A 7,405-nucleotide genomic window follows, 5' to 3' on the forward strand; every position below is an offset into this window, starting at 1 on the left:
CCCTCGGAGCGTGCCGAGTTGGGGGCCGAGGATCCTCCAGAGTCGGTGGGGGGGGGCCGCCCCCCCCGCACCCCCTCGCCCCTCCCCCCCTTGCCCCTCCCCCCCACCCCCTCGCCCCTCCCCCACGGGCACCATCATCATCAGGGCTGCGGTGGCCGCCGCAGTCTGGGAGTCTTGGTCGTCCGTGGTGGGGAGCTTTGTCCACAAGGGTCGACGGCTCTCCCTGGGAGGCACGTGGGGGGGGGTGGGGTGGGTGGGGTGGGGGGTGGGGAGGTGGGGGGGGGTGGGGGGGAGAGACGCGGGGAGAGACACGGGGGGGGGGGAGAGACACGGGGGAGAGACACGGGGAGAGACACGGGGGGGGGGGAAGACACGGGGGAGAGACACGGGGGAGAGACACGGGGGGGGGGGGGAAGACACGGGGGAGAGACACGGAGAGAGACACGGGGAGAGACACGGGGGAGAGACACGGGGGAGAGACACGGAGAGAGACACGGAGAGAGACACGGGGGGGGGGGGAAGACACGGGGGGGGGGGGGGGAGAGACACGGGGGAGAGACACGGGGGAGAGACACGGGGGGGGGGGGGAAGACACGGGGGGGGGAGAGACACGGGGGAGAGACACGGGGAGAGACACGGGGGGGGGGGGAAGACACGGGGGGGGGAGAGACACGGGGGAGAGTCACGGGGGAGAGACACGGGGGGGGGGGGGGGGGAAGACAAGGGGGGGGGAGAGACACGGGGGAGAGACACGGGGAGAGACACGGGGGGGGGGGGAAGACACGGGGGGGGGGGGAGAGACACGGGGGAGAGACACGGGGGAGAGACACGGGGGGGGGGAAGACACGGGGGGGGGGAGGAGAGACGGATCTGATAATTGTTTTTTTACCCTTTTATCTGGCAACAAAACTGACACCTTTTTTTTTAACAAGGAGTCATGTTTGTATTGATGGAATGCAAAAAAAAAACCACAACTCTGATAATGTATGCACTGTCCTTGAAGTTGATTGGTCCACACCCGAGACAGCTTTTCTTAGAGCCTAGTCTCACACGGTGTTGGACCAGATCGTTGGGGTTTATGAGTAATAAGACGGCATTTTGCGACCCACACTGCCACCGTTTAGCGTATTGTTACTGTCTGAGATTCAATTGCAAGTTAATCGATTAGGTATAGCCCTGTGAGCCATCGGGCTCTTGAATCGGGTGCAACAAACAAAAAACTAAAAACATAAACATGAACACGAACTCTTCTTGGTTCTTTCGGTAAAGTCACGTAGAAGGGAAATAATAAAATAATAAAAATAAAACATAATAAGATACAATTCTCAAGACGTTTCGGCCACAACGCAAGTAGCCGTCCTCAGGTGAAGAACAGGTCTGTCGGAAAGACAGCGTCTGAATGAAACACCACCACGCTTGGCAGCGTATCTGTTGATATGCAAACTCCTTTGTCAAGGCGCTCTTCCCCCTCCAACCCAGCTTAAGTATACGCTGCCAAGCCTGGTGGTGCTCATTCAGACGCTGTCTTCCCGACAGACCCGTTCTTCTGAACACCACCAAGCTTGGCAGCGTATATTTAAGTATATATTTAAGTATATACGCTGCCAAGCCTGGTGGTGCTCATTCAGACGCTGTCTTTCCGACAAGACCTGTTCTTCACCTGAGGACGGCTGCTTGCGTTGTGGCCGAAACGTCGTGAGAATTGTATTTTATTATGTTTTACTTTTATTATTTTATTACTTCCCTTCTACGTGGTGACTTTACCGAAAGAACCAAGAAGACGAATCCCTGCAGTCACGAAAGAAGCTTTAAATCGAAAAAGAACAAAAAAACATCTTAAAGTGACTACGTGACGATGTGCAAACTGAAAATCCAGGGAAAACCAGCAAAGATTCCAGAAAAAACGCATCGCACACACCAACGTTGGGTGCGAAAATCCCAGTGGGATGCAAGGCAGAGGTCGCAACCGGGTACCCGATACCCGTACCCCTACCCGTACCCTACCCGTACCCTACCCGTACCCCTACCCGTACCCTACCCGTACCCTACCCGATACCCGTACCTTACCCGATACCCGTACCCTACCCGATACCCGTACCCTACCCATACCCTACCCGATACCCGTACCCTACCCGATACCCGTACCCTACCCGATACCCGTACCCTACCCGATACCCGTACCCTACCCGTACCCTACCCGATACCCGTACCCTACCCGTACCATACCCGTACCCTACCCGTACCCTACCCGTACCCTACCCGATACCCGTACCCTACCCGTACCCTACCCGATACCCGTACCCTACCCGTACCCTACCCGTACCCTACCCAATACCCGTACCCTACCCGATACCCGTACCCTACCCGTACCCTACCCGATACCCGTACCCTACCCGATACCCGTACCCTACCCGATACCCATACCCTACCCGTACCCGGCCGGGTACGGGTAGGGTACGGCCGGGTACGGGTACCCGTTTGCGACCCTGGTGCGGCCGGGTAAGGGTACGGGTAAGGAATCAAAACCCGTTGGCTACCTCTGGATGCAAGTCAAACAACAGCAACATAATCACTATGAGACATCTCCTTTAGCAGTGGCAAAATAGAGTAGTAGGTTTTTATACAAGGCATCATGCAAAACATGATGCCTTGTATAAAGGTGTCAGTTTTTGTACCAGTGTAGGGCTGTTACGGGAGGGCTGTAAGTGCATACGATCCAATGGGTAACAAACACAGTGGGCGGAGTTACGGGAGTACACGGGGGGGGTGCCCGCAGCGACGTCCGCATCAGGCAGCCTGGGGGGTTGTGATCCTGTTGGGGGGTATAAAGGGGGAGGACAAAGAGAGCTCGGGGCTCAGTCTGGGAACGAAGGAGGAAGAGTGAAGATCCTCTAGCTAGAGCCCTGGACTCCCCTCGACGCCGCCCTTGTCAGGGCTGCAGAGGAGCGAGCCAGAGGCGTGGTTCCGTGAACCAGGGTTAGACCCTGGGACTCCGGAGACCGTAGCCCGACTCACCAGTGTCGGGCCAGTTAGCCTCCCCTAGCTCGTTAGAGGAGGACTTGGGGATAGGTGAGATTAGCTAGGGGGTATCCCCAGTTATCCGGGTGAGGGGGCCGCTACCCCCTCTAGTGTTGTCCTGTACCGATAAGCTGAAAATAAATATACGTGTGCCTCAACCTGGGTGTCCAGCGTCTTCACCGGTACTTCATCTGGTGTCAGAAGTACTACGGACATGGAAACACGTCAGACAGCTCGAGCCAGAGTACCGGAGGAGGACACTGCTGAAGTCGTTGAGCCCGAGGCGGCTCACCAAGACATGGCGCAGCCGGGGGCCGACGCCTTCCTACCGGGGCATCGGCATGAAGAGGGGCCGCAGCCAGACGCGCTACGGCTGGCTCACGAGAGACTGGCGGAGCTACTGTACGCCGCTGCCGCCACGCTGGAAAACATCACGCGGCTGGGGGCTGGTGGTCCACCACGGGGCGAGGGGAGTCGTCAACCTGAGCGCCTTCCCGCCATTTCTGAAAACTCAAACTTTGAATTTCCCGCCATCGTCACGGCAGCTGCGGAGGGCGTGGCCGGGCTCAACCTTGGGTCCGACACCGCTCTCGCTGGGACAGCTGCGTCATCTCCAGCGGAGGGAGCGTCATCACATCCGCGACAGGCGATTCCATCTGCCATTCGCGCCGACGCACAGCCGAGTCCCGGGGATAGCAGCCTACAGACGTCCAAGGCGAACGCTGCGCTACAACAACGGCTGCCTCCGCTGAAAGAATTTGTTGGTGCAGAGGGCGACTGGGGCGGCTTCCAGCGACGCTTCATCGCCCACCAAGAAATGGCAAGGTGGTCCGACGATGAAGCCCTCTGCGCGCTGCCGGCGCTCCTCGACGCAGACGCGCTCGCCGCCCTCACATCGGCGCCGAAAGAGAAGCGGTCTACTCTGCCGAAAGCACTACAGCTGCTGGCCGGGGTCTATGGACCTTCAGCGGAATGCAGAGAGCGGTTCTACGAGCGCAAGCGGGGTGAGAAGGAGTCGCCCCTGGCATACAGGACGAGCCTCCTAGCGCTGGCTAAGACGGCTTTTCCCCGTATGGACGACGATGGCGTGGACGCGATGGTCACGGAGAAAATACTCCTCCTGGCAGACGACCTGGACATCGCTGTCGTCGCACAGGAGGACGCCGAGATGACCTCTCTTCAGGCGGCGCGCCTCCTTCACGCCAACCTTCTGTCCCTGCGGCGGAAAGCCAGCAGGGCATCGGCAGGGCGTGCGGTGGCTGCAGCCACCCTTCCGACGGAGGAGCTCTTCGCCGTCGACCATCGACGGCAACAGGCGCAAGAAGTACGGTCGGCCCGGGACGGGTCAAGCCGTTTCAACCGCCCGTCGTCTCCACCGGGGCTCCCGCGGTGTTTCAACTGCGGCGTCCGGGGCCACGTCGCCTCGGGGTGCCGCTCTCCTCGACAGCGCGGGACGACGGCTCGACGGGACGCCGGGCCTCCTCCTCCCAAGCTCCAGCAACATGACCCGGCGAGTCGCGGCACCACACATGTTTGGCCAAAGCACCTACCCGTTGCACGCTCTCGCACCACAACAAACGGGGGGCCGATGTCGCGTTGCGTGGGGCCAACGCGGATCACTGCGGGGACTCAAATCGAGCCCAAACAGTGGTCCGTGTTGGCCCATCGCGTGGTAGCCGCGTCGTCAGGGTCGTCGGCCGTAGTCGGACACATTGACGGGGTAGAAGTACGCATCTTGGTCGATACGGGGGCATCGGCGACAATCATTTCGGAATTAATTTACAATATTCTGCCCGTACAAAGCCGGCCTTTACTGCCGGTTAACGTCCCATTCTATGCCGCTAACGGGGGCTCTCTCGGCATCATGGGACAGATTCGAGCGCAAATTTCTATTGGGGACATCAAATTGTCGGGGCCGATTTTCGTTTCCTCCTCGCTGGCGGTTCCGTGCCTGCTGGGGACGGATTTCTTAGGTAAAATGCCCATTCGTATTTTGATCGACCAAGGATGCATTGAGCTTCCATCGGGGCGGCGCATGGCGTTCCTGCCATCCCCTGCGGCGGCTCGGTCGGCGTTCGCGACGGTACCGGCGTTCGTCGTTGAAACTGTTCGTGTGCCGCCGGGAGCTCAAATGCTAGTGCCTCTCAAACTTCGTAAGCCCTTCGCTAAGGGCATAGGGGATCAGGGTGTTTTGCTGGGACCGTCTAGGGCCGGGGTTAATGGGCCTCATTTGATTCCGGCCCAGACCGTCGTAAGAGGGGACGGGGACCCTTTCATCGCGGTCCTAAATGTGGGATCGCAGACGGTGGTGGTTCCTCAAGGGACGGTGCTCGCTCACGCGACGCCAGTGCCCTGCGAGGAACCTGTCGCGAACCACGTTGGCACTGCTTCCCGGATGCTCCCACATTCGGACAGCGATGAAGGGTGGATCGACGCGCTTTGTGCGGGATCGACGGACCTGACAAATTCAGAGCGCCAACAGCTTAGAACGCTACTGAGGGAATTTTCCGACGTTTTCAGTCGTGATAAATATGATTTGGGTTGCACTCACCTGCTGCGTCACCATATTGACACGGGTGACAGCGCGCCAATTCGCCAAAATCCGTTTCGGTTAAGTCCCGCCGAAAAGGACCATGTCAAATCGGCTGTTGATGACATGTTAGCCGCCGACATCATTTCTCCCTCCACCAGCCCGTGGGGAGCGCCGATCGTCCTGGTTAAAAAGCAGGACGGCTCGTTGCGGTTTTGCGTGGATTTTCGGCGCCTTAATAAAATTTCGGTTGCCGACGCATACCCGCTCCCACGGATGGACGAATCGCTGGACGCTTTGGCGGGAGCGCGATTCTTCTCCACACTAGATTTACTTTCGGGATTCTGGCAGCTTCCTCTGGACGATGATTCTAAACCTAAAACTGCTTTCCGTACACCGCACGGCCTGTTCCAATTCAACCGGTTGCCGATGGGCTTACACTCAGCGCCGGCAACTTTCCAGCGATTGATGGAATTGGTTTTGGCTGGATTGCAATGGGAATCGTGCCTGATTTATTTGGATGACGTTATTGTCTTTGGTAAAACTTTTGATGAACATCTCCAGAGGTTGCGGGCGGTTTTCCTAAAGATGCGGGCTGCTAATTTGAAATTTAAGCCCCAAAAATGCCATTTGTTACGCGAGTCGGTGCGTTATTTAGGGCACATCGTAGGGCGCTCGGGTATTGCTACCGATCCCGCCAAAACGCAGTGTGTCAGCTCCTGGCCGACTCCCACCTCGGTGGGAGAGGTCAGGAGTTTTATTGGCTTCGCATCATATTACCGACGCTTCGTCGCTAATTTTGCAACAATTGCCAAACCCCTACACGCGTTAACTTCTAAAGGGGTTCGGTTCCACTGGGGTCAGGATGAGGAAGCTGCTTTCTGCTCCCTTCGGGACGCGCTGGTGAAGGCTCCTCCCTTGATTTACCCAGATTTTTCGAGGCCGTTTTTGCTCGACACCGACGCGAGCAACACGGGTATTGGAGGCGTGCTTTCCCAGGTGGTTGACGGCGTGGAACGGGTGGTCGCGTACGGCAGTCGGGTGTTGTCTCCAACGGAGCAAAGATATTGTGTCACCCGTAGGGAACTGTTGGCAATTGTCTATTTCATCCAACAGTATCGCCCATATCTGTACGGTCGGCATTTCACCGTCCGCACAGATCATGCGGCACTGCAGTACGCCCTGAAGGTTCAACAGCCATCGGGACAATTGTCCCGATGGCTGGAGGTCCTCCAGGATTTCAGTTTTGAAACCACTTATCGTAAGGGCGTTCGCCACACCAACGCTGACGCTCTGTCACGGATGCCAACCGCCTCCGAATGCGCATGTCTCCTGGGGTCGGGGCGTTGCAAGCCAGTGGGGGACGTGATGGTTCCGGTCCTGGCGGCGGCCGCCGACGATGAAACGGTAGTCCCCATTGATATCGCCGAACAGGGGAGAGATTCCCTGCTTGGATTGCCCGTTGATGAATGGGGGCGCCTCCAGTTGGAGGATGCCTCCCTCCTCGCGTTGCGTCGTCGCGCCGGGGAGAGGGGGCGTGTGACGGGTCATGCCGACGCATGGGAAACCCATGCGGGCTTGCTTATGCATTGGGACGGGAAATCCCAGCGTCACCGGCTGGTGGTCCCTTCTGGCCTACGAGGTAAGGTGGTGTGGGCTGCTCATGAGCGCCTCCTCCACCTAGGTACCCAGAAAACACTCGCCTTGCTTCAGCTGAATTTTTTTTGGCCGGGTATGACAAGGGATGTCGCTGATCTGTTGGCGGCATGCCCTCAGTGTGCGCAGCGCAAACCACCGGCACGGGAGTCGAACCCGCCCTTACAATCCATCCAGGTCTCCAGAATAAATGAACTGGTC

The 7,405-nt window shown here is 58.3% G+C and overlaps 1 long non-coding RNA gene across 1 annotated transcript in view; it reads right to left on the reverse strand.

Moving 5' to 3' along the window:
- Positions 1-112: 112 nt before the first annotated feature.
- LOC144740641 (uncharacterized) overlaps positions 113-7,405 on the reverse strand; it is an 18,984-nt gene continuing 11,691 nt past the window's right edge. Inside the window, exon 3 of the long non-coding RNA XR_013589707.1 lies at positions 113-223. This is a non-coding gene — a long non-coding RNA (uncharacterized LOC144740641). The remainder of the gene's footprint in view (positions 224-7,405) is intronic.

The sequence above is a fragment of the Lampetra planeri genome, unplaced genomic scaffold (genome assembly GCF_965212315.1).
Source record: "Lampetra planeri unplaced genomic scaffold, kcLamPlan1.2.h2 scaffold_253, whole genome shotgun sequence".
NCBI lineage: Eukaryota > Metazoa > Chordata > Hyperoartia > Petromyzontiformes > Petromyzontidae > Lampetra > Lampetra planeri.